Below are 10,593 nucleotides of genomic sequence, written 5' to 3'. Positions count from 1 at the left end.
TGCCTAAATACCCTATTCATTAGATCCATGAATGCCGCCGGGGCATTTGTTAGACCAAAAGACATGACTAGGAATTCATAATGACCATATCTTGTTCGGAAGGCCGTCTTAGGAATGTCAACCTCCCTCACCTTAAGTTGGTGGTTGCCCGGCCTTAAGTCAATCGTCGAAAAGTAACTCGCCCCTTGGAGTTGGTCAAACAAATCGTCAATTCTAGGGAGAGGGTACATATTCTTTATAGTGACCTTGTTCAGTTGGTGGTAATCAATACACATCCTAAGGGACCCATCTTTATTTTTCACAAATAATACCGGAGCACCCCATGGAGATATGCTTGGTTGAATGAAACCCTTGTCTAGCAAATCTTTGAGTTGTGCCTTTAATTCCTTTAATTCGGCCGAGCCATCTGGTAAGGGGGAATTGATATGGGTTGAGTATCTGGCAAAAGATCAATGCCGAAGTCTATTTCCCGTTCCGGAGGAATTTCGGGCAAATTATCGGGAAAGACTTCCGGAAATTCCCTTACTACGGGGACCGACTCTAAAGGAGGAGTCTTGGACTCCATGTCCTTAACTCTTACAATATGATATATACAACCCTTAGAAATCATTTTACAAGCCTTTATACATGAAATGAATTGACCTCTAGGGATTGAATTTCCCCCCTTCCATTCTAAAACGGGTTCATTTGGAAATTGAAACTTTACTACTCGAGTTATACAATAAATGGAAGCAAAACAAGCATGGAGCCAATCCATCCCCAAGATGATATCAAAGTCCAACATATCTAATTCTATCAAATCAACCAAAGTGACTTTTTTAGCTACAACTGAGTCACCAACCGGGGTAGACACGGAAAAAGGTTCTTTTAACTCTTCGGGAGGTACTTCAAATTTCATAGCCACAAAAGGAGTAACAAAAGATAAGTGGCACTGGGGGTCTAATAATGCATAAACATCAATTGAAAATACTTGTAACATACTGGTAACAACATCCAAGGACCCCTCTTGATCACTTCTAGATTGGAGGGCATATAAGCGATTCTTCTTGAGAGAATCGGCATTAGAACCACTTGGTGTAGCTTGGTTACCCTCTTTTCCCTTGGCCGCACGAGTTGGACAATCTTTCAATTGGTGTCCACTTTTGCCACATCCATAGTACACACCCATTCCGGCAAGACATTCCCCTCATGTTTCTTACCACACTTGGCATATATAGGCCTCTCCATGGGAGGTCCACTCCTATTGCCTCCTTGAGGCTTAGGGTTAGACACCCTATCTTTGTTGGGTCTTGGTGCATTGGAGGAACATTGATTGGAGAACCTCTTCTTGAACCTTGGTCTACTTTGACCCTCAAACTTAACCTCAGAAGAATTACCATTATCGGACCTTGTCCTCTTTACCTCTCTATTCTTCTTCCTAAGCCTTGATTCCTTAACTTGTTGAGCATAGACCATTAACCTTGAGATATCCATGTTGTCATGGACCATTGTTGCACGGCACTCTTCTTCAATAGCATCGGAAACACCGGTGACAAAGCGACTCATCTCATCCCTTGGATTAGAGACCAAAGAGGGGGCATATTTGGATAACTTAGTGAATTTCAAGGAGTATTCTTGGACACTCATTCCCCTGACGGAGGTTGATGAACTCCTCAACCTTGGCTTCCCTCTTCTCACGGGGAAAGAATCTATCAAGGAACGCCTTCTTGAACACTTCCCAACTTATGGGACCCGTTCTTATAGCCCTATTATCCTTCCATTGAGTAAACCATACTTGGGCCACATCTTTAAATTGATACCCCGCTAGTTCGACTTTCTCAATAGAAGTCACTTCCATGGCATCTACTATCTTGTAGACCTTTTCCAAAAACTCTTGTGGGTCTTCATGCACCTTAGAGCCCAAGAAAATAGGAGGGTTCATCCTAGTAAAGTCTCTAAACCTTAAAGCCATGGTGTTTGCATTAGGATTCACTCAGGGCCCACCTTCCCTATTTGCTTGAGTTGTCACGATTTTTGCTTGAGCCGTCATGACTTGAGTCAATGTTTAGAGAGCCTCCCTTATCTTCACATTAGTCATAGCTCCTTCATCATTAGGAACTTGAGGCCCTTGAGGATCTTGAGGACCTTGGGGAGGAACTCCCTCATCATTCACTATCACTTCTATCCTTCTTTTTAAGTTTGCCCTTCTTGTATTCATATCTTATAATCACAAGAGAAGGGTTAGAAGAAAGGACTTCACAGAGTAAGAACACTAAGCACGACTAAAGAGTAATGAAAGAAGGGAATGTTCCTAAGCATCGTATAGCCTCTTATTCATAAGTGTGGCGCGCTTCACACTCATGAACAAGACTCTACTAGATGTGGTGCATGAGACATCAACCTAAATATTATTCCCAAAAACTTATGCTCTGATACCACGTTGTCACGACCCGGGAGTACCCCCTAGGCATAACACGGCATATTTGACCCTAAAGGGGTCTCATACAAGCCTCTAACATCATCATTACATAAGACATAGAAATAATGAGAAAAAATTTAAAACTTTATAATCGAAGTCCAACTTCACTTTTCATAAAAGAAAGTAATAGGAAATCTATACTTTGTCTCATACCACCATCTAAAACATAGAATACAAAGTTTGGACTTAGCCCTTTACATCAATAAAAGTCTCAACATGAGAAGTACAACAGAAACTAAGAAATAGGAAATCCCGTCCTTGAACATGAGGGCTCACGACAACTTTGAGATAAGCAGTGCAAGTCTTCTTCAAAAGGAGAGTGAAAGTCACCTAGCCAAAACCAACACTCTTTAAGATGTAAAAGGAAGAAGGGGTTAGCACATAATATGTACTAAGTATGGAAACATGGAAGTATAGTTCATATCTCATTCATTACCTTTCATTTAGGAAAGATTAGCCATAACCGACATAGACCATGTAAGCTACATGGAATCCGATGTCGTGTAACCCCACTCCGAAAAAAGGTGTCCTACTTGCCTAAGGTAGGACTAAATGTTTTAGCGTCTAGGTGGATCCACTAGCTAAGTCCTATGTTGGCACATAAGTTAAAGGATATGGAGATTGCTTCTAGAAACCCGCCCTATTGCATTGGCGGAGGGGTTTCCATTTCATGAGTTCACTTTGGATGACCCTCCCTATTGCATTGGCGAAAGGGCCTTTACCTCATTTTCCTTATCAAGTCGGTGCATTGGCGAAGTTGGTTGAGTTTGAGTTTGTGAGTTATGAGAGTTAAAAGACTTGCTTATTAGTTAAAAATACTTTAATATACCTAGAATATCTAAATATAACCGTTCTCCACCCTAACTTCATTAATTAATGATTTTACCAAACCACCCCCACTTGGCCGAACCTAGACAGTTCACTCAAGCACGATCCATGGACCCCAAACCACGGAGAGTGGATGGGTCCACGGACCGTCCTGGCTGTCAGTGGTTTGGTTCAGAGAGGGGTGGTTCATGTCATGGGTGAGGAGGCTAAGTCTCAACTCACAAGACCCTTCCACGGGGATTGAGTCGGTCCACGGACCATACTGCACCCTCGTGGAATGGTACTGTGGCAAGGGACTTTGGGGGGTTTTAGGAGGAAACCAAGTGTTGACTCACGATCCCCACCTACGGGGTGTGAGTCAACCTACGCCTCGTAGGTTGCCTCTCGTGGATGAGGCTGTTTTATACAGATTTTAGAGGGTTCCCCTTGGCTCTCATCAAGGACCCTTAGGGGGGTTCTCATGGGAGCCATGCCTTGACGTTTAAGCACTAGGACCTTAGTACTAAGTTATAGAAGTTACTTTAAGACTTTCACCTTAGGTTTTAACTTCCTTAGGCTATTAGATTACACGTTACGCTCTAGCTTAGGTCATTATATTTACGGGGTGTTACACTTTCAATTCGGCCAGAGCCATTCTATAAGGAGGGATAAATATGGGTTGCATATTCGGCAAAAGATCAATGCCAAAGTCTAGCAAGTCATCAGGAAAGACTTCCAGACACTCACTCACCATGGGGACCGTGGACTCAACATCCATAACCCTAACAATATGATACATGCACCCCTTGGAGATCATTTTCCTAGCTTTTAGCTATGAAACAAATTGACCTCTTGGAATAGAATTCCCCTCTTTCCACTATAAATTGGCTCTTTTGGAAATTGAAATTTGACCACTCGGGTCCTACAATCTATAGAAGCATAACATGCATGCAACCAATCCATGCCCAAAATTAAATCAAAATCAAGCATGTCTAATTCTACCAGATCAACCAAAGTGACTTTATGAGACAAACAAATAGGACAACTCCTATACACTCTTTTTGCCACTACTGAGTCACCAACCGGGGTAGACACCGAAAAAAGTTCTTCTAATACATCGGGGATCATTTCAAATTTCATAGCCACAAAAGGTGTAACAAATGACAATGTGGCACCAGGGTCTAATAATGCATAAACATCAATGGAAAAAGTCTTGCAACATACCCGTTACAACATCCAGGGAGCTCTCTTGGTCACCTCTTGATTGGAGAGCATAGAAGCGGTTCTTCTTAGGAGCATCGAAATTTGAGCCACTTGGAGGGACTTGCTTACCCTCTCTCCCTTGGACCATTATCATAGGACAATATCTCTTCATATGACCTCTCTTCCCACAACTAAAGCAACCATCCGTGCCAACTAGGCACTTGCCTTCATGCTTCTTGCCACACTTTGCACAACTAGGTCTTTCAACATAAGAGCTTCCACTATTACCTCATTGTGGCTTAGGGTTAGACATCCTATCTTTGTTGACCCTTGGAGTACTAGATGAGCATTGGTTGGAAAACCTCTTCTTGAACCTTGGTTTACCTTGAACCTCAAATTTACTCTTAGAAGAATTTCCATCATTGGAACTTGGGGATCTTGAGGAGCTTGGGGAGGAACTCCCTCATTGACATTCTCCTCTTGCACCCTCCTTGCATTCTCTCTTCTTGTATTCATTGCCTATAATCACAAGAGAAGGGTTAGGAAAGGACTTCATAGAGTTAGGACACCAAAGAACAAATAAAGAGTAATGAAAGAAGTGAAAGTTCCTAAACATCTTATAGCCTCTTATTCATAAGTGTGCGCGCTTCACAGTTATGAACAAGACTCTACTAGACGTGGTTCATGAGACATAATCCTAGAATCATTCTAAACCTTGTGCAATGATTACCAAGTTTGTCACGACCCAAGGGTACCCCCTAGACGTAACACGACGTACTTGACCCCGAAGGGGTCGCATACAAGCCCTTAGCATAATCATAACATTCAAGACATAGAATAATGCAGAATAATTTAAATCTTTTACAATCAAAGTTCAACTTCTTTTTCATAAATGAAAATACGAATCTAGACTTGTCTCAATCACCATCTAGTACATAAGGAGTACAAATAGGGTCAAAATCCCTTTACATCAACAATAGTCTCAAAGTAGGAATTACAATAGAAACTAAGAGATGATAACATCTTGTCCTCGAACTTGAGGACTCACTAAGACTAGGGAATAGTCGACCCAAGCTTCTCTTGAAGAAAGTAGAATGTATCAACGGCCGGAACCTACACTCATAATATGTAGAAAATATGGTTTAGCACAAATAAGGTACTAAGTATGGACACCATGCACAAAATCCTTAAAGCATGCATAAAAGGGACATTTAGTTGAAATCATGCCTTTAACAAGTTTAGAAACCATTATGCACATTTATGAAGAAACATAAGTCATACCAACATACAAGCAACCCCCAAGCCACACTAGTTCAATGCAAATGTAAAGTCCCATAACCTCACCAAATGCTAAGTGTCACCCTTAGGCTACCAACATCATATATATCTTACTTTGCCTTATTCATAGTCCATATACATGAGTAAAGAGTCATACGTATTCATAACTTACAACACGTGAAGTCAACCTTACCATTCATACATAATCCATAAGTCATCATAACATAAAAGAACCTCACCATAACCTCTCTTAAGGTCTACTTGTTCAAATGGTAAGTGAAGTCACATACCCCCACACATACTAAGTAGTACCCCTTAAGAAGTCATAATTAAAGTTCATGTTCTTACCATAGTTCATATTTGTATCATATAGGGATAATAGCCATAACCGACATAGACCATGTGAGCTACATGTAATCCGGTGTTCTACCCCCACACCGAAAAGAGGTGTCCTACTTGCCTAAGGTAGGACGTACATAATAGCTTCTAGGTGGATCCACTAGCTAAGACCTATGTCGGCACATAGTTATGGGATATGAGGATTGCTACTAGAAACCCGTACTTGCTAAACGTAAAAGGTTTCCATCCAATGAGACAACATACATTGGGAAGTCGGACTTGCTAAACACAAAAGCCTCCATCTCATTTTCATATCCTCTCGGTGCTAAGCATAATTCTCTTTAAAAGTTACATTAAGTCTTTAGTTAAGTTTAGGTTTATGAAAGAATGGACTAGGCACTCAAACCTAACATACATCATAATAGCTCATAGATTCATTAGTTGAGAATGCCCTTTCAACCTTAGAATCATCAACATGTGAGTAACCCTTTCACATCATATTCATAGTGTTCATGAGGATGGCCTTTCATTCCACACAACAATACCACCATAGTCATATCATATCATACATAGTCTTATCATATCATACATAATCATGTGTAGGGGTATAAGGAAGAAGGATCTTGCATCAATACCACAATATACACAATAATTAACCACCTCCACCCTTCAAGTTGATCAACATGATCATATACATTTGTCATAGATTCATCACTATCTAAGTGAATCACAAGTTTATAGACAATATTCATCAACATACACAAACCCTAGTTATTGCCCTTCAAGGCTAAGAATCAAGATCAACCCTAATTGCAAGAATTACAACATTATATAGGGAAATTCCATGACTCAATGACATAACAAGCATAAACATAATCAATTGACAAGCTCACAAAATCAATCAAATCATACCCTAGTTCACAATTTAGGAAGAAGGGGAAATCATGAATCCACGGGAGATTTTCATCAAAATCCAACAATACTTCAACAATCCCATCATAAATCATCATAATCAACCATAACAAACCATAATTAAACAATGGAAAACGTTTTGGAAGAAGACCCATGACTAGATTGGTAAACCCTAGATTTGGGGGATTTGAAAACATAGTTTGAAGGGGCCTCTTGATGATATCTAACCAAGAATGAAAAGCATACATACCTCAATTGAGAATCTCCAAGAGATTTGGGGAAGAACCTTGAGCATTTACAAACTCCAGCTCCAATGGTTTCTTCTTCTTCCATGAGTTTAGAGAGAGAATTTTTTAAAAGAAAGATGATGTTCTTGGGTTTTTTCTTTTCTTAAGTGGATGTAACTAAAAAGGAAGAATTTTGATTTAAAAAGTATATATACTTGTTAGGAAAAGAGTGGGAAAGTGTTTGTTCAAGGTTTGGAGAGATTACTTAAAGACCCTTACTTAAACTACAAATTTTTGTCTTAGGCCCGCTTGAGCTAGCCCTTTGGCCCTCCTTGACTCACCAAGGGCACTAGGAAACTCGCCTAATGAGCCCTTGGCTCGCCAAAATTACAATAAACTCACTAAATGGGCAGCTCACTAGGCGATGGGGTGGTCCATTGGGCGAATCACCAACCTAATTAGCGACCCACGACCTATCTCGCCCAATTTTCCAGAACATAGGCCAAGTGAAGGCTGTCCACTAGGCGAGGAGAACCCACTTTGATCATCACCAAGGCACATGGGTGATGCTACTACCCATCGCCGAATGGACCAAAGGTAGGTATTGTTTTCCTTCATTTTTATTAGGTTGCTTAGGTCTTTGACTTCATCCTAGATGCTTACCTCATCCATTTTGATCCTAGTTTAGTCTAAACATCTCTAGAGACTTACACAAAACCGCACACTTAGGCTTTAGGTGAACCTACAATTTTTCAGGGTGTTAAATGACGTCAAAATTCCGGATCACCAAAAATGATGGTGAACGATAGCACACGAAAATTGGCAATATGGGGAGTTTACCTGCTCCGGGGTTTGTTTGACCTTGAAAATGGGCCGTTTTGGCCGTCGGGGCCAACAAGCTCCATAACTAAGGTCTTAACGGACGTCCATGAAAATTTTTGGCAAAAATGACGTTCGAATTCTGTATCACCACAAAAGATGGAGAATTATAGCACACGAAAATCGACAAAATTGGGGGTTTACCTTCTCCAGGGTTTGTTTGACCTTGAAAATGGGCGGTTTTGGCCGTCAGGACCAACTGGCTCTATAACTAAGGTCTTAAGAGACGTCCTTGAAAGATTTTGGCAAAAATGACGTCGGAATTCTGGTTCACCAAAACAGATGGTGAACTATAGCATACGAAAATCGGTAAAATAGGGGTTTACCAGCTTCGGGGCTCGTTTGACCTTGAAAATGAGCCGTTTTGGCCATCATGGCCAACTAGATCCATAGGTAAGGTCTTAACGAAGGTCCATGAAATATTTTGGCAAAAAAAACGTCGGAATTCCACATCAACAAAAATCAATGGACTATAGCACACGAATATCGACAAAATGGGGGGTTTACCTGCTTCAGGGCTCGTTTGAACTTGAAAATGGGCTGTTTTGCCCGTCAGGACCAACTGGCTCCATAGCTAAGGTCTTAACGGACGTCCATGAAAGAATTTGGCAAAAAATAATGTCGGAATTCTGGATCACCAAAAATTAAAAGACAATAGCACACAAAAATCGGCAAAATATGGGGTTTACCTTCTCCGGGGATCGTTTGACCTTTAAAATAGTTCGTTTAGGCCGTCAAGGCCAACTGGCTCCATATCTAAGATCTTAACGGACGTCCATGAATTTTTTTGGCAAAAAGGACATCGGAATTATGGTTCACCAAAAAAGATGGTGAACTATAACACACGAAAATTGATAAAATGTCCAGCTCCGGGGATCGTTTGACCTTTAAAATAGTTCGTTTAGGCCGTCAAGGCCAACTGGCTCCATATCTAAGATCTTAACGGACGTCCATGAATTTTTTTGGCAAAAAGGACATCGGAATTATGGTTCACCAAAAAAGATGGTGAACTATAACACACGAAAATTGATAAAATGTCCAGCTCCGGGGATCGTTTGACCTTGAAAATGAGTCGTTTTGGCTGTCAGGGCCAGCTGGCTCTATAGTTAGGTCTTAACGGACGTCCTTGAGAAATCTTGGCAAAAATGATGTCGGCATTTTGGATCACCAAAAAAGATGGTGAACTATAGCACACAAAAATTGGCAAAATAGGGGGTTTACCTGCTCCGGGGATTGTTTGACCTTGAAAATGAGTCATTTTGGCCGTCACGGCCAAGTGGCTCTATAGCTAGGTCTTAACGGACGTCCTTGAGAAATCTTGGCAAAAATGATGTCGGCATTTTGGATCACCAAAAAATATGGTGAACTATAGCATACGAAAATCGGCAAAATAGGGGGTTTACCTCCTCCGGAGCTCGTTTGACCTTGAAAATGGGTCGTTTTGGCCATCAGGGACAACTGGCTCCATAACTAAGGTCTTAATGGACGTCCATGAAAAAATTCAGCAAAAATGACGTCGTATTTCCGGATCACCAAAAAAGATGATGAACTATAACACACGAAAATCGATAAAATAGAATGTTTACCTGCTCCGGGGATCGTTTGACCTTGAAAATGAGTCATTTTGGCTGTCAGGGCCAGCTGGCTCTATAGTTAGGTCTTAACGGACGTCCTTGAGAAATCTTGGCAAAAATGACATCGGAATTTTGGATCACCAAAAAAGATGGTGAACTATAGCACACGAAAATTGGCAAAATGAGGGGTTTACCTGCTCCGGGGCTCGTTTGACCTTGAAAATGAGAGTTGTTTTGGCCATTAGAGCCAACTGGCTAAATAACGAAGGTCTTAACGGTCGTCCATGAAAAATTCCAGCAAAAATGACGTCGAAATTCCAGATCACCAAAAAAGATGGTGAACTATAGCACATAAAAATTGGTAAAATGGGGGGTTTACCTCCTTCGGGCTTGTTTGACCTTGAATATGGGCCGTTTTGGCGGTCAGGGCCAACTGGCTCCATAGCTAAGGTCTTAACGGACGTCCATAAAAAATTTCGACAAAAATGACATCAAAATTCTGGATTATCAAAAAAGATGGTGAACTATATCACACGAAAATCAGCAAAATGGGGGGTTTACCTTCTCCGGGGCTTATTTGACCTTGAAAATGAGTCGTTTTGGCTGTCAAGGCCAACTTGCTCCATATTTAAGGTCTTAATGGACGTCGACGAAATTTTGTTGGTAAAAATGAAATCGAAATTCTGGATCACCAAAAAAGATTGTGAACTATAGCACACCAAAATTCGCAAAATTGGGGCGGGGGTGGGGGTTTACCTGCTCTCGGGCACGTTTGACCATGAAAATGGGCCGTTTTACCAATCTACCTTCCCCGCTCTACCCCATCCCTACTACTCCACCCCCCATCCTCTACCCATCCTCCCCATACCTTCCCCTCTACCAGTCCCCCACCTCCCCCTACCCTCTCTCTCTACCC

The sequence above is a fragment of the Solanum tuberosum genome, unplaced genomic scaffold (genome assembly GCF_000226075.1).
Source record: "Solanum tuberosum cultivar DM 1-3 516 R44 unplaced genomic scaffold, SolTub_3.0 scf00056, whole genome shotgun sequence".
Taxonomy (NCBI): Eukaryota; Viridiplantae; Streptophyta; class Magnoliopsida; order Solanales; family Solanaceae; genus Solanum; species Solanum tuberosum.
The sequence above is the reverse complement of the archived record's forward strand: the minus strand, read 5'-3'. Positions refer to the sequence as shown.